This window comes from Hyperolius riggenbachi, chromosome 3 (assembly GCF_040937935.1).
Source record: "Hyperolius riggenbachi isolate aHypRig1 chromosome 3, aHypRig1.pri, whole genome shotgun sequence".
Lineage (NCBI taxonomy): Eukaryota > Metazoa > Chordata > Amphibia > Anura > Hyperoliidae > Hyperolius > Hyperolius riggenbachi.
In genome coordinates this window covers 321,275,117-321,298,624 of record NC_090648.1, presented here as the reverse complement: position 1 = coordinate 321,298,624, position 23,508 = coordinate 321,275,117, and the positions used below count along the sequence as shown (strand labels likewise).

General features: G+C 44.2%; 1 long non-coding RNA gene across 1 annotated transcript; it reads right to left on the bottom strand.

The window, feature by feature from the left end:
- Positions 1-2,761: 2,761 nt before the first annotated feature.
- On the bottom strand, positions 2,762-23,221 carry LOC137561473 (uncharacterized). The gene is made up of 3 exons (XR_011030026.1): positions 23,093-23,221; positions 18,391-18,473; positions 2,762-2,921 (listed from the first exon to the last, which is right to left on the bottom strand). It is a non-coding gene; the product is annotated as an uncharacterized lncRNA (long non-coding RNA).
- Between the last annotated feature and the right edge of the window lie 287 nt (positions 23,222-23,508).

The window sequence follows — 23,508 nt, the reverse complement described above, 5'->3', positions numbered from 1 at the left end:
GGTGGGGAGAGGCGGAGATCGGTGGAGATTGACGCGAGCAGAGGCAGAGCTACAGTGCAAAGCTCTTATTGCTGAAGGAGGCTGCCCAGTACAAAGAGGTCTTTTTTTAGGCTTCAGACTCTCTTTAAGCCATATGACACACAGATGAAAAGCTGTCATTAATTATTCAGAAATATTGAATAACATAATTTATGTGTGATTTCCAAATATACATTAATTTATTTTATAACTAGGCAACTGAGTAACACTAAACGGCTAACTTTGACATTTTTTTTAATTGTGAGATACAGTGAAGTTCACAAAATTCTTAAAACAAAAATGTTAAAGGAACCAAAGAAATGGACTGCACAAACCTGGCCTCATTTACTCTGATGAACACACTCACTGCAGCTTTTCAAATGTGGATGTCATTCTATAGAGAAGCATTGTGTATTTCACTGTATACACCTGCCAGATGCTTACAATATATCTGCCAAATGTTTTTTATGCTTTTGGCAGACTTCTTTTTTTAGGCATATAGACTTCCATTATAACCCAAATTCTGCCCACACAAGGGACAAAAGGCAACTTTTTTTCTCAGTGCGGCCAAGCAAACACTGCTCATGGATGCCAATGTGACCTTTCTCGTTACAATATAAGGGGATTTCACACATGGCTGTGTGCTTGGCTGCCCGAATGCAAATGGTAACAGCAGTTGTATAGCTAAAGCTGACTTTGCCAGAAATTCCTCTCTTTCTTTGGCTATTCACTGTGAAATCAACCACCCTGCATGACTTTCATGACTGTATGACTCTGATATGCCCCTCTAGTGTAAACAAACATATGTCAAGTTTGCAGAGGCAGAGATAGTCCTATAGTGTCTGTAGCAGTATTGACCTGAAGAAGCGGGCTGAGACCCGAGAAACGCGTTGTCCTTTTAATCATGCTGAATAAATAATTTAATCTTTTTATATTTACCCTGTGGTTTGGGTTCTTCCATCTGGAGTGGTAAAGACACCTCCCTCCACCTTATTATTATTTTTTGTTTCATCACATTACCTATTTTTGGGCACCTGAAAGAAAAGTGCTTCTTATTTGTATGTGCTACATGTATTTTATATTTTATGAATTTTAGTGATAGTGGTCCTTTAAAGGGCAACTGAAGTGAGAAGACTATGGAGGCTGCCATATTTGTTGCCTTTTTAACAATACCAGTTGCCTGGCTGTCCTGCCGGTCTGTTTGGCTGCAGAAGTGTCCTAATAACACCAGAAACAAGCATGCAGCTAATCTGTCAGATCTGACAATAATGTCAGAAACACCTGATCTGCTGCATGCTTTCAGGGGCTATGGCTGAAATTATTAGAGGCAGAGGATCAGCAGGGATGCCAGGCAACTGGTATCACTTAAAAGGAAATAAATACGGCAGCCTCCACATACCTCTCTCTTCAGTTGTCCTTTAAATCACAGTAAAATGTATGTGCCTTGTCTACATACATTAATTTTACCAGCCATTAGCGAACAGACTCCTTTGTGCCAGCCTTACCCTTTGCTCTCTCAAATCGCTAGCTATAAGTTTTGTAATTTAATGCTTTCCACTTCCATTTGCAGACCACTCTGCATGCCCAGAAACTCAAATGGCATTTTTTCCCAATCCTAAAACTGAGCCTTTGATTAAACCTCTAAAGAATTTTCTTATGCACTAAAGTAACCAGCAAACTCTGTCACAACTATGTGGCCTTCTGCTGTCGGAACCTTATGGGATGGCTGTGTTTGATACATAAAACCAAGATAAAAGAGTTAAAAGTTGCCAACATTCTTGATTCTAATGATGTCAGTGTAAGCACTAGTGAGGATAAGAGTAAATGCACATAGAGACCAGTGGTGTAACTACAATTCATGAAGCCCCCCCAGCAAAACTTTTGTCCCCGCAGGGGGCCGCAGGAGGCAAAGTCAGGATGAGGCTGGGCCGCATAAGGAATTTCACAATCGCGGTGCATTGCCGCCTCTGCCCGCCCCTCTCACTCTACCTTTACAGAGAGGGGCGGGGAGAGGAGGCGATCCGTGCGGCGATTGACGTCAGGAGGGGCAGAGCTGAAGCTGAAAGCTCTGCCCCTTCCAGGAAATGCCGTCGGATTGCCACCCGGGAGCGATTTGGGGGCTCTGCAGCCCTCGTTTAGCGGCAGGGATGTGGCGGATTACTTGGGAGCACTGAAGCAAACTATAAGGAAGCTTTTGCTGGCAAGGGCCACAAAATATTGTATCGAGGGCCGCAAATGGCCCGCGGGCCGCGAGTTTGAGACCCCTGTCATAAAATAAAGTGTGGCCATCATGATCTTCAAGTGTAGCCACAAAAACTCCTGATCTGAAGTATAGTCCCCGGTATCGTGGGAAAGAAAGGTTGCTAGTTGGGAGCCCCCCAGCTCTGGGTCCCCCTGCGATTGCAGGTGCTGCTCCCCTCTAGTTACATCCCTGACAGAGACTTAACAGTCATGTAACTAAAAAACTTTACATGGGGCTCTTTAGTGAACACTGTAAAGAAATAAGAGCAAGGAATGAATATTAACAATTAAAAGCAACAGCAGATGTAAGCAGTGGCAGGAGGATTAAATGAACATATCGGTTTCAGATTTGCAATTTCAGGTTATGATTTAATGTATCACAAGATTGGCCTTGGAAGACTTTTGAAGACAGATACTATGTAAATGCTGTTGCCCATTTTTCTAGGTCATACAGATACAGTTCTTGCTGAAGTAGCATTCTCTATGCAAAGATTCAGCTTCTAACAACATTATAAGTAGCACATAAAACTCTTCCTCGGCAAACAAGTCATATTTCAAGTGCCCTTTAATTTGCACTAGTCAGTAATGACCAGAACATCGCCTTCACGCTCATTTAATAGCTCCTTCATCTTCTGGTTCAGTGTTGAATAGATTCCCTGTAGCTAAGGAAATGTTAAATTAATAGAACTGCAAAGTCACATTCAACATAATGAAGCTAAACTGTAGCAGTGATGAAAACAGGAGGGAGAAATACTACCTTTTTTTTTGTTTAAGATGACAGAATTTGTATTTTCATTTAGATTCCCAATGTATATTTTATCTAGAGTATACTGCTTGTCTTACAGTAAAATAAATCAATAAAAATTCAGAGTAAGCATGCAATAAATCAATAAAAATACAGAATAAGCGTGCAAACATATTTTCAATATGAAATGTAACATTCTAAAGGTTTTCCACAATTACTAAAACTGGGTCCTTGTGTCTAACACTGTTAAAGTCTACCTAAATCCTATATAATACTCTGCCTGTGTCCCTGTGTCCTCCTGTGTCCGTGTGTCTGTGTGTTTAGGCCAAAAAGCGTGCGTGCCACACTTGTGAGGACTTTAGACAGCACAGGAGGACGGGTGCAGGGGGCGAGTGTGTGCACATGTCGTCACGGCCGCTGTGTTTTGCGGGAGTGTGTGTGTAGCAGCCGCGTACGTGTAGAGGGCGTGCGGGCGATGTTGCGGCAGCGTTGGAGGAGGTGACAGGGGGGAGGGGGTTGTGATGGCCGTAGAGGCCAAGGCCTACCGCCTGTTCTTGTAACAGGCCTAAGGTCTAGTGTAAGATAAATGCTTAGCAATGGGCGGCTGCTGATTAGCTCAGCACTGCTGTTTACTGCTAGCTCATACAACAGCTCTTGGCTCTTGTGGAACTTTATGGTCACTGCACCATCAATTGTCTCTGGTCAAGACCTGCTAAGACCTAGCTACTAGGAAAATATAAAGTATTGACCCCATGTGAAGACCTGGAGCCTGCTCAACAAACATTCACAGAACTGGCCACAAGACAAAAGAGATATTCTAGAGAAGCAGAGGCCAAAAAGACAAATGCCCTCCTCTCCAAAGAACTACCCAAGGTGTACTCTCCACCACATGGCAAAAATTACAGTAACAGATTAACTATTGGCAACAGGGACTAAACAGTACTGGAAGAACATATGGGAGAATGCAAAGGTGCCTAACACCAGAGCAATGGGGTTACAGGAACTGGAACCAGACCATAGAAACCTCCCAAAACAAGTCCCATCATACTAGCAGACATCCAAACATGAGGCAAGACTATAAGGTGCTGGACAGTAAAGGCCAAAGTAGTCCCAGTCCCAGTCATAAGAGCACTCAGGTCAGTGACCCCTAAGCTAGAGTGGTGACTCCAATATTCCAGGAACATCAGAAATCTCTGTCAAGAGAAGAGAATCAGTTAAGGCACTGCACAGGACCCTCAAGCTCATTGGACTCTGGTAGAGGACCACAGCTTGAGGAAAAACACATTCCACCCATGTGGGGTGAGTAAAGGATTTTCTTTATATTAAGACAGCTTGTATAAATGTGGAGCAGTCGCTCAGAATCATTATTACATCTTACAGCTGACTGGCTTCTTATGGTCATTTTTTGCTCCAGTATTCATTGCACTTGTCTTAATAAATTATTCCCAATATGTTGGAGCTGATAGGAAAAAAATCTGTGCTTTTGGTTTATAAAGAGATTTACAGAAAAAAAAGCTTCCATCAAGTTTAGATTTAAGCCCTGAAAGAGTTGTTTTTGCCTTTTTACAACTCTAAAAAGAATGTTGTACTTGTGATTGCTGCAACTAACGCTATATGACTCTGCTGGCAAGTGTTACGATCGGTGAAGCACAGAGAGGTCTGATTACCGGTGACCTGCAGCGTCACGGGGAATACAGACGTATACCAGATTATATGTGATCTGCAGTATCACCGATAATCCAATATACTGGCTAACCTCTGTTCACCTGAGTAGAGTGTAGTGTTTGGTGTAACAGTAACACAAAAATGCCGAGGCCTGGGTGCAGCAAGGAGAACTGCACGGATTCCTTCCGCAGACCTGAGCTCTCCAAGACGGGAGGAGTCAGACTGACAGTAGGAAGGAAAGTCCGAGAGTGACACTCAGGAAGAAGTGTCACTAACAGGACTGGGAACCGCCTCCAATCGTGAGGTCGGTTCTCGAGGTCGGACAAGCCAGGTCGTACACACACGGACAGATAAAGTACAAATACAGTAGGCAAAGGCGGAGTCAAAGTACAGGCAGGGTTCGGCAACGGGGTATCAGATATATCGGGGTACAAAATCAGGAGGCAGAAACAGAGTCTAGGAACGAGCCGAGGTTCGGCAACAGAGTATCAGAAATATCGAGGTACAAGGTCAGAGTTCAGGCGGATAGTCGAGGCAGGCAAAAGTCATAACAAATAATCACAATCAAACTAGTACTTTAGCTATCAAAATCTATCTAAGTGTAGGATTACAGCTCCTGCTGGTCCCGGCACACTTGAGGATCTGACTACGGATCTGGGTGCTCCCACATGTGTGATCGCAACGCCAGACGAAGCAAGAGTGAACAGCCGGCAGTATATATGCACCTAAGCATCCCCTGCACCTCCCAGATTGCTGGACCAATGGGGAGCGGAGTAAAGAGTCAGCTGACCTGCCTGATCAGCTGACTCTCTCCCGGGTGTCATAAGGCCTGCTTGAGTGCGCGCGCGCGCGCGTCACTCTAAACTCTGTGGGACTACGGGTCCCAGCCACCGCAGCCCCGCTCAGCGGTGTCTCTGCTGCGGGGACATGTGCGCGAACCGCCGCGTCCAACGCGGCGGTTTCGCCGCGTTGCCCCACCTGCTGCATGGAGGCAGCCGCCTCATGATGTGAAGAGGCAGCTGCCTCTCCGTGTGATGCGGAAAGAGCTGCCCGCCGCTGGCTCATGGTGGCGGCTCTTCCGCGATTCCTCACAGTACCCCCCCCGAGGAGTGGACTCCGGACAGCTCCTTCTAGGCTTCTCTGGATGTGAAGCGTGAAATTCCCTTACTAACTCATCCGCATGCATGCGGTTCCCAGGTACCCATTGCCTCTCCTCAATGCCGTACCCCTTCCAATGTACGAGATACTGTACCGAGTTCTGTACAGTACGTGAGTCTATGATCTTCTCCACCTCATACTCGGGTTGGGCATTGACTAACACCGGAGGAGGAGGAGTGGGACCCACCTGGGCTGCGGGTTTGAGAAGTGATACGTGGAAAGACCTCACTCCACGCATGCTGGCGGGAAGATCCACGGTATACGTGACATCGTTGATCTTCCTAGTAACTGGGAATGGACCCACGAACCTGGGACCAAGTTTGTCAGAGGGTTGTTTCAGGGTCAGGTGACGAGATGACACCCAAACCAAATCTCCTGGTTGAAATCTCCACTCTACCGAGCGTCTCTTATCAGCCTGACCTTTCTGACTCTGAAATGCTTTAACGAGATTATTCTTAATGGTCCACCACCTGTCTCTAAATGACCTTTGCCAGGCCTCCAAAGCTGGGAACGGAGTGGATGCAACTGGCAAGGGAGAGAATTTAGGCAATTTACCTGTCACAATCTGAAATGGACAGAAACCTGAGGAAGAGCTCTTCAAGTTATTGTGGGCAAACTCTGCATAAGGAATATATTTAACCCAATCGCTCTGTGTCTCGGCAACATAGCACCTCAAAAATTGCTCTAAGGATTGGTTGACCCTCTCCGTCTGGCCGTTTGTCTGCGGGTGGTACCCCGAGGAAAATGACAATTTCATGCCCATTAGGTGACAAAATGCCTTCCAAAACTTCGAAACAAACTGGACTCCCCGATCGGATACTATGTTTTCTGGAATGCCATGCAGTCTGAAAACATGGATGATAAATAAATCGGCCAGTTCCTGGGCCGAGGGGAGTCCTTTCAGAGGCACGAAGTGGGCCATCTTACTAAAACGGTCAACCACCACCCAAATAACTGACATGCCCTCAGATCTCGGAAGCTCTCCCACAAAGTCCATGGACAAATGGGTCCATGGCTCACTCGGGGTGGGCAAAGGCTGTAAAGTACCTACAGGTGCCAGGCGGGAGGGCTTGCTTTTTGCGCACACCGCACATTCCCTGACAAACTCCTTACAGTCGGCGGCCAGCGAAGGCCACCATACACATCTGGCCACGAGATCTTGCGTTCTAGACGCTCCCGGATGTCCCGCATTCTTATGGGAATGAACCATCTCCAAGATCTGAAAACGGAGTGGTAACGGAACAAATAACACCCCGTCTGGTTTCCCTTCTGGGATATCCTGCTGAAAAGGACTCAAAGTCTCTTTCCAGTCCTCCCAAGTCTCGGTGGCGGCTAACACCATACTTCGTGGGACAATGGTCTCGGAAACAGAGGGCTGTGCTGTCTCCGGCTCAAAACACCTAGAAAGTGCGTCCGCCTTGGTATTCTTACTACCTGGCGTGTATGTGATCAAAAATGTAAATCTCGAAAAAAATAGCGACCACCGAGCCTGTCTTGGGCTTAACCTTTTAGCCCCCTCGATGTATTCTAGGTTTTTGTGGTCGGTATAAACCGTGATCGTGTGCTCGGCTCCCTCTAGCCAATGACGCCATTCTTCAAAGGCCAATTTGATGGCTAGGAGCTCCCTGTTGCCTATGTCGTAGTTTCTCTCTGCCGGAGAGAACCTTCGAGAAAAATAGGCACACGGGTGTAGTCTACCCTGAAGACCAGAACGCTGGGACAGCACAGCCCCCACCCCGATCTCCGAGGCGTCTACCTCAACAATAAACGGAAAGGAAGTGTCCACATGTCTGAGTATGGGGGCTGAGCAGAACAACCCCTTTAACTTAGAAAAAGCCTGTAAGGCCTCGGGAGACCAATGAGTGGTGTCTGCCCCTTTTTTAGTAAGGCTAGTGAGAGGGGCGACAACTGTGGAGTACCCCTTTATAAACCTTCTATAATAATTCGCAAACCCCAAGAACCGTTGCAATGATTTTAACCCCACCGGCTGTGGCCATTCTAGGACCGCGGAAACCTTGGCAGGGTCCATAGACAGACCTGAGGTGGAGATTATATACCCCAAAAAAGCCACCGACGTGACCTCAAAAATACATTTCTCGAGTTTGGCGTATAACCGATTCTGCCTCAGTTTGTCTAACACCATCCTGACATGGGTTCTGTGTTCCGGGAGGTTGTTAGAAAAAATGAGAATGTCGTCAAGATAGACTAGGACGAACTTTCCCAAGACCTCCCGAAAAACCTCATTGATGAGTTCCTGGAAGACGGCCGGGGCATTGCACAAGCCGAAAGGCATCACCCTATACTCGTAGTGCCCATCAGGGGTATTGAAGGCCGTCTTCCATTCATCGCCCCTCCTTATACGCACCAGGTTGTATGCCCCCCGTAAATCCAATTTTGAAAATATCCTAGCCTCAGTGACTTTTGTGAACAAATCGTCTATAAGTGGTAGCGGGTAACGATTCTTCACCGTGATTTTATTGAGGCCACGATAATCAATGCAAGGCCGTAAACCCCCGTCTTTCTTTTTAACAAAAAAGAAGCCTGCCCCAGCGGGTGACCGGGATGGCCTAATAAAGCGCTTTGCTAAGTTCTCACGGATGTACTCCTGCATGGCAAGTTTCTCGGGACCAGATAAATTATATAAATGGCCTCGAGGAGGCATACAACCAGAACGAAGGTCAATGGGACAGTCAAATGGGCGATGCGGGGGTAATTTATCCGCGGCCTTGGGACAAAACACATCGGCATAATCCGAATACTGTTCCGGTATACCCTCCACCTGTACCTTAGTTAAACCCAATGTTAGTCTCCCCAAACACTGCTGGAAACAATGAGGTGACCAGGCTGTCAACTGTCCTGTGGCCCAGTCTATCTGCGGGGAGTGGACTTGCAACCAAGGCATGCCTAGGATTATAGTGGAGGTGGACATGTGTAAAACAAAAAATTGTAACTGCTCCTCGTGCAATACCCCTATGGTGAGCTTCACAACCGGAGTCTGTGACAGAGGACAATTCCGCTGCAAAGGGGAATCGTCAACAGCCGTAACCTGAATGGGGGGTCTCACGGGAGTGAGTAGTAGACCCAACTCCTGAGCAAATTCAAAATTCATAAAGTTAGCCGCTGAGCCGGAGTCAATGAAAGCTTCAGTGGCAACAGACCTATCATCCCATGTGACAGTACAAGGGAGAAGCAATTTTTTCTCTTTAAGGGGTGAAGTTTGTGTGCCTAGGGTGTCACCCCCCACTACTCCTAGGCAGACCCGTTTCCCGCCCTGTTGGGGCAATTTCGCACCCTATGCCCTGCCTCTGCACAGTATAGGCACAGTTGTTCCGTCATTCTCCTCCTCCGCTCCACCTGGGTCAGTTTTGATCGACCAATTTGCATTGGCTCTGGTGGAGGCAAGGCCGGAGAGGACGAGACAGACGGAGTTGCGGTTACTGGGGATGCTACAGCTGGTACAGCGTACGAAGTCACCCTGACCCGGTGACTACTCCTAGCCTGCCTCTGATGGCGTAGCCTGCGATCTACGCGAATGGCTGATGAAATGGCCTCGTCAACTGTCTTGGGCTCGGGTACGGTCAACATAAGATCGGAAACCTCTTCCGACAACCCAGACAAGAAATAGTCCATGAGGGCAAAATTATCAAATCTCGAGGTGACTGACCACCTACGGAACTCTGCCGCATAATCCTCGACTGACCCTCTGCCTTGCCGTAAGAGTTTGATCTTCCGCTCTGAGGATGCCGCAAGATCAGGGTCGTCGTAGATTATAGCCATGGCCTTAAAAAATTCCTCTACTGAGGTCAAGGCAGTATCGGTAGCGGGCAGGTTGTATGCCCAAGACTGGGAATCTCCAGTCAATAAAGTTTTAATGAAAATGACCCGTTGGGTCTCAGTCCCCGAGGATCGGGGTCTTAACTCGAAATATGACAACACTCTACTCCTGAAATTCCGGAAGTCAGACTTGTGGCCGGAAAACTTATCAGGGACAGGCATACGTATGTCCTCACTGTGAGGGGATCGCACTGAATCAACTGATGTCTGGAGGGTTCTCACAGAGCCTGTTAAGGCATCAATTAAGGCTTTGTGCTGGCCTAGTGACTGATGAATGCTATCCACCGAAGTGGCAAGCACAGTCAGAGGATCAGTGCGTTCCATCGGTATTTTGGTCTGGCGTTCTGTAACGATCGGTGAAGCACAGAGAGGTCTGATTACCGGTGACCTGCAGCGTCACGGGGAATACAGACGTATACCAGATTATATGTGATCTGCAGTATCACCGATAATCCAATATACTGGCTAACCTCTGTTCACCTGAGTAGAGTGTAGTGTTTGGTGTAACAGTAACACAAAAATGCCGAGGCCTGGGTGCAGCAAGGAGAACTGCACGGATTCCTTCCGCAGACCTGAGCTCTCCAAGACGGGAGGAGTCAGACTGACAGTAGGAAGGAAAGTCCGAGAGTGACACTCAGGAAGAAGTGTCACTAACAGGACTGGGAACCGCCTCCAATCGTGAGGTCGGTTCTCGAGGTCGGACAAGCCAGGTCGTACACACACGGACAGATAAAGTACAAATACAGTAGGCAAAGGCGGAGTCAAAGTACAGGCAGGGTTCGGCAACGGGGTATCAGATATATCGGGGTACAAAATCAGGAGGCAGAAACAGAGTCTAGGAACGAGCCGAGGTTCGGCAACAGAGTATCAGAAATATCGAGGTACAAGGTCAGAGTTCAGGCGGATAGTCGAGGCAGGCAAAAGTCATAACAAATAATCACAATCAAACTAGTACTTTAGCTATCAAAATCTATCTAAGTGTAGGATTACAGCTCCTGCTGGTCCCGGCACACTTGAGGATCTGACTACGGATCTGGGTGCTCCCACATGTGTGATCGCAACGCCAGACGAAGCAAGAGTGAACAGCCGGCAGTATATATGCACCTAAGCATCCCCTGCACCTCCCAGATTGCTGGACCAATGGGGAGCGGAGTAAAGAGTCAGCTGACCTGCCTGATCAGCTGACTCTCTCCCGGGTGTCATAAGGCCTGCTTGAGTGCGCGCGCGCGCGCGTCACTCTAAACTCTGTGGGACTACGGGTCCCAGCCACCGCAGCCCCGCTCAGCGGTGTCTCTGCTGCGGGGACATGTGCGCGAACCGCCGCGTCCAACGCGGCGGTTTCGCCACGTTGCCCCACCTGCTGCATGGAGGCAGCCGCCTCATGATGTGAAGAGGCGGCTGCCTCTCCGTGTGATGCGGAAAGAGCTGCCCGCCGCTGGCTCATGGCGGCGGCTCTTCCGCGATTCCTCACAGCAAGACACAGATCATCAGATTGAATCACTTTGTGTAAGCCTTTCAAAGATATTTATAATTAATGTGCCTCTGTGGTTTTTCCTTTTCTAAACCATTCAGGCTTTAAAATATTTACTAGTCACAATGTAATTCATGGATTGTTGTTTTGCACTGGGACAGATATAAAAGAATGTGACCTTTTCTGCCAGATATTTCTCAGCAAGATGTGATTATATAAGAATTAAACTTTATAGGACATAACAAGGTCTGGTGAAATAGATTTCTTCATGATAAACTTCCCTCAGTGAAGCCTTGCTTTCCATATATGGAATCTCTAGTTACTCCATCCTGACCATTACATTCAATGAGCTTTGCTGGTCATATTTTCCTATAGAGCACAAGCCCAGCAACAAATGGGAAAACAGTTTTAGGGATACATGCCTTTAAAGGAATTCTGAAGTGAAAAAAGTGCCCAATTTGGGTACCTACCTAGGTAGAGAGAAGCCTCTGGACAATGCAGAGGCTTCCCACATCCTGCTCCTCCGTGCAGTTCCTCCACTGGGTCCAGCCAAGAACCGTCAACAAGCACTTGTCAATGGCTCGTGCCTGAGAAGTAGCATGGGCCCAATCGGGCTTGGCGCATCACTGGTATGATGAAGTGTAATTCCAAAAAATGACTGGCCTAATTGTATACAGTACAATAATATTTTCTCTTTGGCCAGAGGTCGAGATGGGAAATCCAACTGGTCCAAACTAAAAGCTTACTACCTCAGCTTACTGCTTGCTGTGAGAGTTCATTTTCTGTAGACTAATGAGCCACGTGGTCTGGTAAATTATCATATTCTGAAAAGTGATTTCACTGCTCTCGCTCTGGGGACACATTCTATTTGAAAACCCACGTTTCCAGGATTCGTGCATGTTTACTTATGAAGTTTAAATATCTCATGGAGGGGGTACGAGTAGTACTCCCATACTGTACACAAGGTGGGGAGGTCCAGAATTTTACCTTACATGAGGGGCCTAAGATAGGATTTTAGTGTATCTCCTATGGAGTTCAAAAATATTTATTGATTTTGATGACAGCCCTCAGCCCTGAACAAGAAAGAATAAATAGAATGGACCATACAAGACACAAAGCGGATCAATCCTATGCAAAATAAGTTTCAAAAGACTACACTATTTTTTCAAAAAGAATTGGAAAACAATTCTTATGGAATCCTGTAGTTTCAAAGTCAATATTACAAGCACCTAAACAATAACTAAACCACAATAGGCATTACAATGGATTTGGAATATATTATTAACACCATAAAGCAAAAGTCACACTATCACTGCAGCTTGCGAACTAGACAGACAGCTTTTTAGAGCATGACCGTTAGTGAACCGTTAGTGTTAGTAGGTTTAGCTGTGTTTACTCAATATATCTTGTAATGCCATACGTAGAATATGGAAAGCACCAGTAGATAAAACAAAAATCATGGAACTTCCCTACATTTTCACTATGCATAGTCAGAGAAACCATGGATAGCCCCTTGCAAGTACAGTTAAGACTGATATTGTAGTCCAGCTGCTGTATATAAGGTTTATAAGTTTACAAAAGAGCAGGATTATCCACCAGGCAACCTAGGCAGGTGCCTGGGGCCATGTGGGTGTCAAGGGGCCCATCTGCCACCTTCTCTGACCTCTCTCCACTTCAGCTTACCAAACAAACCACAAGAGGGCCCCAAATCTACTGCCTTGCCTAGGGCACCCATTACATCTTAATCCATCTCTGTTTTACAACCGGACCTGTCAATTTGGTCATTTGTTTCAGTGAGGCTTGGAATAATCTCCAGTTCCCCCACTATGCATTGAGCATCATGTGACCCCAAAACAACCAATCAGTGACCAGCAGAATGAAGAACAGCAGTGTTCCTTTGCTAAATAAACCCTGGCTTTTTATAGATATGCTACAGTTGATATTTCATTTTTCTCATACAAAAGATGCACTGATTTGATATAGAAAGATAGACAAACAGACACCAGTAGGTAGGTAGATAGATAGATAGATAGATAGATAGATAGATAATAGAAAGATAGATAGATAGATAGATAGATAGATAGATAGATAGATAGATAGATAGATAGATAGATAGGACGAGGAAGAACAGATGTGATTTGAAAGCCAAGGCAATGAACACATCTACACTTTTCATTTTGCTGTTGAAATGAGATTTTGAGATTACTGTAGATAATTTCTTATTAATATGCCATTTACCAGTTCAGCTGTTCATTTACATGTGAAAAATTTATTCACAGATATTTTGTAGAAAAAATAGGCGGCGGTATCTTGTTCTTTTCTTAACAGTAAAGATTAATTGCAAAACCATTGGTTGCTGTCCCATACTTTGTGATGAGCAGAACAATCAGGATTACCGTATATACTCGACTATAAGTCTAGAAATTTAGGTCTGACTCACTAAATAAAAGTATAGAGGTCAACTTGTACTCGAGATGGACCTAAATTTCTGACTCATAGCTGAGGAGGTGGTGGCTGCAACTCTCTCCCAGCCTTTGCAGAGCGATCCCCAGTGGCCAGCATGCCATATAACCTCCCCCCCAGCATCACCTTTTGCATGGAAAATAACAACTTTGTATAGATTAACTCTGATATGAGAAGGTTTTAGACGCATCCATTACCGGCCATTTGCACTAATTTACCCAGTGGTAAGTGACACTTTCTTGATAAAGGAAATGCCAAGAAAACACAGGTTAAAACATAAAACTCCTGGCCACAACAAGTAACATGAAAGGGCGGGGTAAAGATACTAGACTACAGAGCTTACTAAGCAGGAGGAGTGGATAACTGCTGCACTTGGGGACCTAGAAGAGTTATTGGCTGCACTTATGGGCCAGGACGGGTGGCTGCAATACTTTGTGCAATGCAGTCATTATCCTCTCCCCAAGTGCAGCCATTAACTTTGCTGGGTAGACTTATACTGGAGTAAAAAAAATCCAGCTTAAGAGGGTCAAATATTGGGGTTGACTTATACACAAGGTCGACTTATATTCAAGGATACACAGTATATTGACAGACCCCATATATACACTAGTAGGAAAAACATGTTATGTATCTACCTATCTACATCAAAAACATCCACATAAGTACATTGACAGTAATAATTCAACTGCCACTGGCATTCAAGGCAAGGTTATCAGAATTATTACAGAGGCACCTTAATCTGGGCATTGGGCAAGCCTACAGAAGTACATAAATTAATATTTCTCAAATGTGAACAGTTCTCGCAGAAGCCATCATTACATAAGACTGATGGAGAAATTATACTCTTTTTCATTGTTTTAAAATCTTTTTAATTTGTCATTAGGGGCTTCACCCACCTACATTACATTTTACCCATACAGGCTCTGTTTCTATAGCTTTATCGTGCCATTTTTCCTTTTCTGGAGAGTGACTTTTCCTCTGGAATGTGTGGTGAGACCTGAAATACTATCCAAGTAGTGAGAGGGTCATTAGGGAAATATACTGTAGTAGCTGACATAGAGGTGACTTGTTTTGTGAATATGCACTTTGAATACAATTAATTTTCCTTCCTTTGATACTAACATACTCCACCATACTGGCTCCTAGTAGTATGCCCTTTAGTATTAGTTAAGGTCTAAGGAGAATTACTTTTGGAACAGTTGCTTGCTGAGGTAAATTTTAGCCTCTGAGTAACAAATACGGAGTTCTGAATATGTTTGTCCTTTTCAAATTTGAGCAAGTTGATCCAGACCATGGGTTTTTGTCAGGGCCGGCGCTTCCATAGAAGCAAAGGTGCCCCTCCTCCCCTCTAGCTATGGTGACCAATGAGAGTGGGAATGCTGTGTGTTTACCCTGTATAGGAAAAGGAGGAGGTGAATAATGGGAACCCAAAAAATTGTTTTTTAGGGGACATATGATGGACACCTAATGGTATTGTGTTATAGTGGGGATTACTTTTGGAACAGTTGGCTGCTGAGGTCAGTTTTAGCCTCTGAGTAAAAAATACTGAGTTCTGAATATATTTGTCCTTTTCAAATTTGAACAAGTTGACCCAGACCATGGACTTTTTTTTTTGCCACACTTTTCTATGAATTTTCACGCAAGAAAATCTAAACGATGGCATGGCACATACAGACATGGCATCTTTGTAGGCAATATATTGTCAGCATAATCACAAGATAAATAATCAGTTCCACCAGCCAGGGGTTTTCAGCTTTTTTTTAAACAATGAATTACAAGTCGTACTGTTGTCTGCTGATCAACTGAGCAAGTTCACCATACAGTGAGTGGGCCAATTTAAGCAGAAGGCAGCACCAAGCAATAAGTAAAAGTCCATACACACACTCAACAAAAGTTCCTGCAAACAAACAACCAACATCACGGAAACAATTTTACCAGTGACAAAGATAAACTACGAGTCTTTCGAACGACGTCAGCACACCAATATTTTAAATGACCAACTCATTTAAACATTGCATGCAAGTGGAAGTGACATTATGCATAGCATGTGCACATTTTGTAGAACAATGTCATTTGAACAATATTGTACACACTTGGCCAACTGCACAAGGTCCTTATTAAATTCACTTTTTCTCTAAAGTTTTCTAAGTGATATTTTAACACCTTATCAATAAAATACCTTTTAAGCTACCAGCAAGCAAGAAAATACTCAGGATAATTTTGACAGTACCTTTTCACCTACTTTTTGGTAGTTAATTGTAGAGTGCTGAAATGTTATTTTAACCCTTTCTGGACCAGCACCCTCTGCCCCCTTAAGGACCAGAGGGTGCTGGTCTAGCAAACCGCCGCTTCCCGATGAATCGCCCGCAAGTTACCGTCGCTCCCGCCGGACACGCCGCTCTGTCCCCGCCGCAGGCTGCTCTCTCTGCCGTCGCTATGACAGCAGTGCGCTGGTCAGGAGCCGCTTTCATTGGCTCCTGACCCTGTCACTCCATGTAAGCCAATGGGAAAGGCTTACATGTATGACAGGGCCAGGAGCCAATGAAAACGGCTCCTGCCCGGCTCACAGTGCTCTGCCGTCATAGAGGCGTCAGGGCATCACATTGCGGCGGGGGCAGAGCGGACCGAGCGACGGGGACGGGCGAGGGCGCGTGGTCAATGGGACGTAGAGCTTACGTCCGGTCAGGACCGCAGCGCCCCCTGCCCGCCGTAGATTTATACTCGCTCGGTCCGAAAGTAGTTAAACAGATGATGAAAAATTGTCTCCTAGGAGAAAACTTAGAAGAAAAAGTGATTTGAATAAGGCCCATACTGTTGATGATGAATGTAGATGAATGCTTCAAGCAACTTTTGTTAAATATGTGTACAAGACTTAAGACTTTAGGTAATCAATGAGGCCTGAGGCTCAGTTCACTCTGCAAGGCAAAATGTCATGTTTTGCTGTATCATAGTGGAACACGAAAACGGATGGTGAACAGATCCTAGGTTATTAACCACTTGAGGACCAGGGGATTTTGCGCTGATCTGTGCAGCGTGGGCTCTCCAGCCCACAGCACAGATCAGCAGGCAGCCAGGGTGGCCAGACTTCCCCCCTTTTTTCCCCACTAGGGGGATGTCCTGCTGGAGGGGTCTGATCGCCGCCGGCACTATGTGGGTAGCAGGGGCTCCTCAAAGCCCCCCTCCGCAGCGATTTCAGGCCTCGCTCCCTTTCCCTCCCTCCCGACCTTACCCTGGGCAGCGCAGGATGGAGATCCGTCCTGCACCGCCTCTGATAGGCTTCAGCCTATCAGATGCCGGCGATCCCCGGCCACTCAGAGGCCGATCTCCTTTACGGCGCTGCTGCGCAGCAGCACCGCCGTATGATGTAAACAGCTGGGATTTCTTCCCCACATGTTTACAATTAGCCTGCGAGCCGAGATTGGAGGCTCGCAGGCTGTTCATGGAGACACCCTCCATGAACTGACATGGAACAGCCGCTCGAACGAGCGGCCGTTTCCATGGTAACACCACTTTGACCTGCCGATGCCTATCGGCGTTAGGCGGTCGTTAAGTGGTTAATAGGATTCACACTGTCATTTAGAACTCAATCAGATCGCAACGCAAACACAAAATCCCAACCTGCTGCATTTTTCCAGACCTATGGTGGAAACACATCAGCTTAGGCTTGATGTGAAGCAAGCCTAACTGTTTTTTGAGTACTTCGATCACAATTCAAGTCAACAAGAGTTTTGACCATCATACACCTAGCCAATTATGCGCCGGATCGAGCCGCGTGCGCGCGGATCGATCCCCGCTGGCGCTGCTTATCACCCGCTTGATTCCCCGCTATTGTCCGCCAGCGGGGATCGAGCGGGGAATCTATCCTGCAGGTCATCGGACCTGTAGAATATTATCAATCGAGCCATCAGCGGCTCGATTGATAAGGGGTGAAAATGCCGTGTATGCCCGGCATTAGAGAGCCAGTGACTGTTAGTTGCACAATGCTATCCTTGTACTCCTCTCCATAAATGCTTCAATTCCCAGAAGTATAACCTTTCTGCTACTGCTCATTTATTCCAGGTGCTTTTTTCATATCTCAGTGTGAAGTGATACGACAGTCTATTTACTATATAACACATTCTTGATGGACTTCTAAAAGTTTCTTTCCTGGATTTGAAAACGCAGTGAAATCCAGCTGTTCCACGGTTCAGATGGGTACACACAACAAATAATAAGTGTTATAGAATAATAGAAGTGGGAACCTTCTCAGTCTCCAGATGGCCTCAGTAATGGAAGAGATTAAAAACTGAGTGTTAGTAAGTGAAAAGTCACAGCTTTTAACATATGCTTGCAAGTGAAGATTTGTTCTGGGACGAGCGTGGTGGAATATAGGAATCTGACTCAGACGGAAAAATATTTTTGTGTTCTGCTTAGATCTCATATAAAAAGTACAAACTCCACTAGTACAGTCAGGCTTTAGGAATGCCAGATATTTGTACAGCAAGTACTGTATATGTATATATAGTTACAGTATGCAGTGCAACCTCACACAAATTGTGAAATCATGTAGGAGACGTCACCAATGTTTTCCAAGTGCTGTCATTAGCTGGAGTCTGTTTTTGAAATCAGAGGTATGAGACTGGTACATCAACATATATATATATATATATATATATATATATATATATATATATATATATATATATATATATATATATATATACACAGTATATATACACATATATATATATATATATATATATATATATATATATATATATATATATACATATATATATATCATGGTGTCACTTACATTACATGTGTCCAGACAGCCTAAATATAGATTTGATGAATCTGGGAGATGTGGTCTTGGACAACATCCTGGATATGTGATACCTGATGAGAAATAACACAGAGGTGAGAGTTGGTAATAAGGTATTATTACCCTGTTAGATGTAAAGTGACTTTGAGTTGGGACAACTGGCCAGTTGTGAGAACATAAGTGCACTTCACTTTTGTGAAGGTCAATGGTAAATAGTTACTTTCAGCTCCAAACTAGACAAATAAAAACAAGGCAAAGTTTAATTACCCAATATAAGTTCATGGTCTCACTGAATTTACATGAATAGGGCTTCTGCACCAGAATGGAATCTCTTGTGTGTTTTTTTTCCTTTCTTTCTTTCTTATGGAGCAATTGCAATTGCACATAGCAGGAAAACATTTTTCAAAACATTCTAATATAAAAATCTAAAAATTCTAAGTTGGCGCAACATTATGTTAATTTTATGTTAATTTATTTGGCTTGCAAATGGAACACTCAAATTTAACTGGTCCATTTCCAAGCTGCATACATTTGCATACCATTTGCATCAACTTATAATTATTAATATATTGTAAAAATTATTATTGATGTACAGTATATAATGCCATTACCAAGAATAATAACATACAAAGCCTATAAAAATATTATATGATCCCTTTGCAATTTTCATGATTTTCTCCATTGTATCATTTGAATCACAGTGGATTCGAATAAACAAGGGGCATCTATTTTTGTTTTAGATGGTTTATTTATATTCTTTGTCATTGTATAGTGCCTCACAGAGAGACTACTGTATATAGCAGTAGGTGAAAGCAAGGATTCATCATTTCTGAGTTTTTGACATTGTAAAGAAAATGATCGAGCATTTATTTTTTGGTTGTTGAGCTTTTTTAATATTCAATTTCTGGATAACTCTGCATCATTTTGCATTGTTATTGCTTGTGTAATATTTTTTTGGGTTTCTACACAGATATAATAACTCCCAGGATTACACATAATAGATGATTAGTTAGTAAAAGATGTGCGGTGAAGTGAAGCTGAGTTCAACCATCCGATCATATGGAGGCGAATTTCAGGATTTCTTGTAAACCACTACACATGATTGGAGTTGGAATCGAATGCCGCTTCACTTCACAGAACGTTTCTGCACATTCTCTTTATTAAATCAACCCCACAGAACTCAGTTGAGTATGAAAATGTGTATTTAAACATTTTGAAAATGTGATGTATTCTGAAAAACATTCACATACATATTTGAATGATACTAGAGGCCGTTTAGCGAAGTTTTATTACAGATGTAAATGTTTGTCTACACCTATGATGACATTTTTTTTTACCCTAAATACTTACCTCTATAGTGGTAAGCCTCTAAATAATCCAGAGGCTTCTCTGATCTTCCTTTGTACCCTCCACCGCTCGCTGGGACCCTATTCTTCTATGCAGCTGCAAGCATGGCTGCACAGCGCAGGCACAAGTACAGACCCCGCAAGGCACTCATGTGCAGAGGAAAAAGCTGTGCACAAAAGGCTCCATACCCAACCGCAACAAGATATTTGTCAAGGCTTGAGGAGCATGGGGGATGCCACTACTGAGGTAAGCCTTTCATTTTATTTTGTTACAGGTACCATTTAAAGCAGAACTGGTCAAAATTAAAATCCTTCAGTAGACAGTAAAGTGCTGTTAGCAGGAGACACATGCTTAAAGCCCAATCTACACGATACGCAAAACAATGGCAAATCGAATTGAATCTAATCGAATCCAGATCGGACATGTTGGATTTAATCGGATCGTAAATAGAATCGTAATCGAATCGTATAAAGAATCGTATCGTGTAGATGGGGCTTTAGACTTTCAGATAAGATAAGCAAGTAAAAGTTGTCTTGAATTCTTGTGCTGCTGGATTACAAACTCAACATGTATACAGAAACCGTGACCAATAATTGAACTTCATCCCAATCAGTAGCTGATACCCCCTTTCCCATGAGAAATCTTTTCCTTTTCACAAACGGATCATCAGGGGGCTATGTCTGGCTGAGATTGTGGTGAAACCCCTCCCACAGTGGGATGTCAGCACCATGGTTCTGACATCACACTGTGGGAGCCTTGTTGCATTGTGGGAAATTATAGCTGTTTCCAAATGCCAAAAAAAGCAGCATCTCCTTCCACTGATATCACCTGTCAGCAGTAAAAATGTCACAATGTGATAAATGTCAGAATGTAAATCAGGGAGAGGAAAGATTTTACAATGGGCAAACACTGACTAAAGAATTTATACATAATTATTGTAAAAATGAAGCACTTTTTTTTATTACATTATTTTCACTGGAGTTCTTCTTTAAATACTGCAATAATGTCTGCTGTTTTGCTTAGAGATCAGCTTTAAAGTTGTGTACACACCTGTGATTGATGTCTCCCGTCGGGTGTCAGGAACTGATCTCCTTGGGCAACAGACAGCTGACGATGCACTGTGCGGGGGAGGGGGGTGATGGAGCAGCGCATGTGTGACATCACACGGCAGGCGGGGGAACGGTGCGGTGGGAACAATAGAATCTGCCGTCACTGAAGGGGAGTAGAATCTATTGGGTCCGGGGCTGCTGTATAGATGCCTGATTATGGGCCGAGGCAGTCATTATTGGCCACCTCAGCCAACTTGAGGCATTTGTACTCAGAGATGAGTAAAGGGGCCGTTTATTTTACTTCCTCCAGGGCTTCCTCCAGCCACATAAGCATGGATGCGTCCCTAGCCATCCTCCCGCAGTCCTCCATCTGCCGCAATCAACCCCTGGTACTTGGCTCAGTCAGGCTCAGGACGGTGAGGGATGCATCCATGCTTATGGGGCTGGAGGAAGCCCCGGTTAAGTAAAAAATGGCCCCTTTACTCATCTCTGGGTCCCTTTAAACACTTCAGGACCATAGGCTTACACCCCCTTAGTGACCAGGCTAACAGTCTCCTAGCGGCGATCGCCACTGGTAGACTGATGGTGGAGCGGAGCTCCATCACTGAAGCGGTCCCCTGTAAAACCCTGCCCCAGGACTTGACGCCTTTCACTGTTACGCGGCCCTGGGGCGGTAGGGAAAAAGTTAAGGATTAGAGTACTTATAAAGCATACTTATCTTATTTCCAATGTTCAGCCTGCCACTGTCACCCCTTAGGCCCCCACAACCTGTTCAACATGCGTTCTTCTCCCTAAACTGTATTCACATTCATAGGTACCAGAAACCTTGAGTCACTGCATGATGCTAAACAGCAAATAGTAGCTGGCCTAACCATATTTACTGAACAGACTGTCTACTATCTTCTACACCAGGATCGTTGAGCTTTTCAGAAGAGGGGGATGGCGAATGCAGGAAAGCAATGAATGAATTGGCTTTGTTCTTGGGGAAATCCAACAAGCCCATTGGCTAGTCACCCAGAGATTGGTCATGTAAGCTTCAGTCTTCTGGTGCCCATAGGCATTAATAAATCGTAAGCCGTATTAAGCAATGCACAGCTTGTGTCACCAACCCCTCCCTCTAGATTGTAAGCCTTTGGCAGGGCCCTCTCCCCTTGTGTATCATACATGACTGTGTGCACTTTACCCAGAATTTGGAACTTGTTACCACTACCACTCCAGTTTATGATCTGGCATTGTACTACTGTCTGTGTTGTGTTGTGTATCTTTTTGCTATTACCTGTATTATTGTATCTATTGTCTATTACCTGTATTGTTCTGTCACCCCTGTTATCATTGTCTGTAACCTTATTTATTGTACAGCGCTGCGTAATATGTTGGCGCTATATAAATCTAATAAATAATAATAATAATAATAATAATGGGTACTGTAAGAAAAGAGACTACTGTACTTTTACATCATCCTAACTGAAATCTCACAATATTTTACTTGGAATTTTATTTGAATGGTATAACCTCAAACTTAAAATTCATTGCAGCAGAAATACAATATTCTTGGTAAGCCACATGAGATACTTCAGCAAACTCCAGAATAATGCATGCGTTTGGCCTGAGGTAAAAGTCAAGCTTTCTTGACCATTTAATACATCTAAGCATTCGCTGTTTTTCCACGCTGTGATACAAATCGGCCCAGATACTTTAATGTCGTGCACAGTGCAATTCTGTATTCTCATTTCTTCTCCCAAGGCCTGTGGCTAGACGCTCCTTGAATTGTGCTCCTCATACATGACAGTAAATGAAACAATTATGTGTACTGGGGCAATCTGCTAATGTGCTGTCACATTTCCAGGTCACTACATATATTGATGTGGTGACATTTCTCATTTACGCTATTTAAAGTTCACATTGAAACATTATTTTATTTTTTTTTACTTTTGCCTGCAGCCCTGTAATATGCATGGAAACTCACAGCAAACACTTAGTGCGGCATCTTGAAGCTTTAATAATTCCTTAAATTAATGACTGGATGATCTAAGGGACGTAAACACAAATTAATGTTTTATTTACAAATACTTTCATATGTGATTCTAAATCTAGACTAGTGGAGAGGCAAGAACCAAGGTTATCACTTAATTGGTCAACAAAATGCAGGTAAGGAATGGCAAATAAATACAGCAAATAAGCCATATAAAGCTGGCTACGATAATATATTTACCGTGCTACTAATTATAGAAGCATCACTTTGTATGATTTACTGTTACAGTGCAAGTAGAAAAAACAAAGTCTTGTAAAAGTAATACCTTTTAATGGCTAACTGAGAAAGTTAAATTATGCAAGCTTTCTGGGATCTAGTCTCCTTCTTCAGGCATATTTCCAGATGTTAGCTGAAGTAAAGCACTGATGCAAGTAAATAGTAAACACGTAAATGGCAGTTGTGCTGGTTACTGTTTAGCAGTTAGATGTCAGGTGATCAGCAGGCTGGAGCCAGTGAGCTCATGCAAGTAAACATGAAATGTAGCAGGTTTCTGAAGATCATGAAGCCAAGTCAATCATGTTACAGTGCAGAAAATTATAATGCTAGCCATACAACAGGGGGTTGGGCATCTAGTCCAGCAAACAATCGATATCTAACTAACCTAGAATCAGTCACGGTGTAATGGTCATTTTTCTGCACTACATCCCACAATTATAATCAGATGTCGGCAGAAATCTGTTC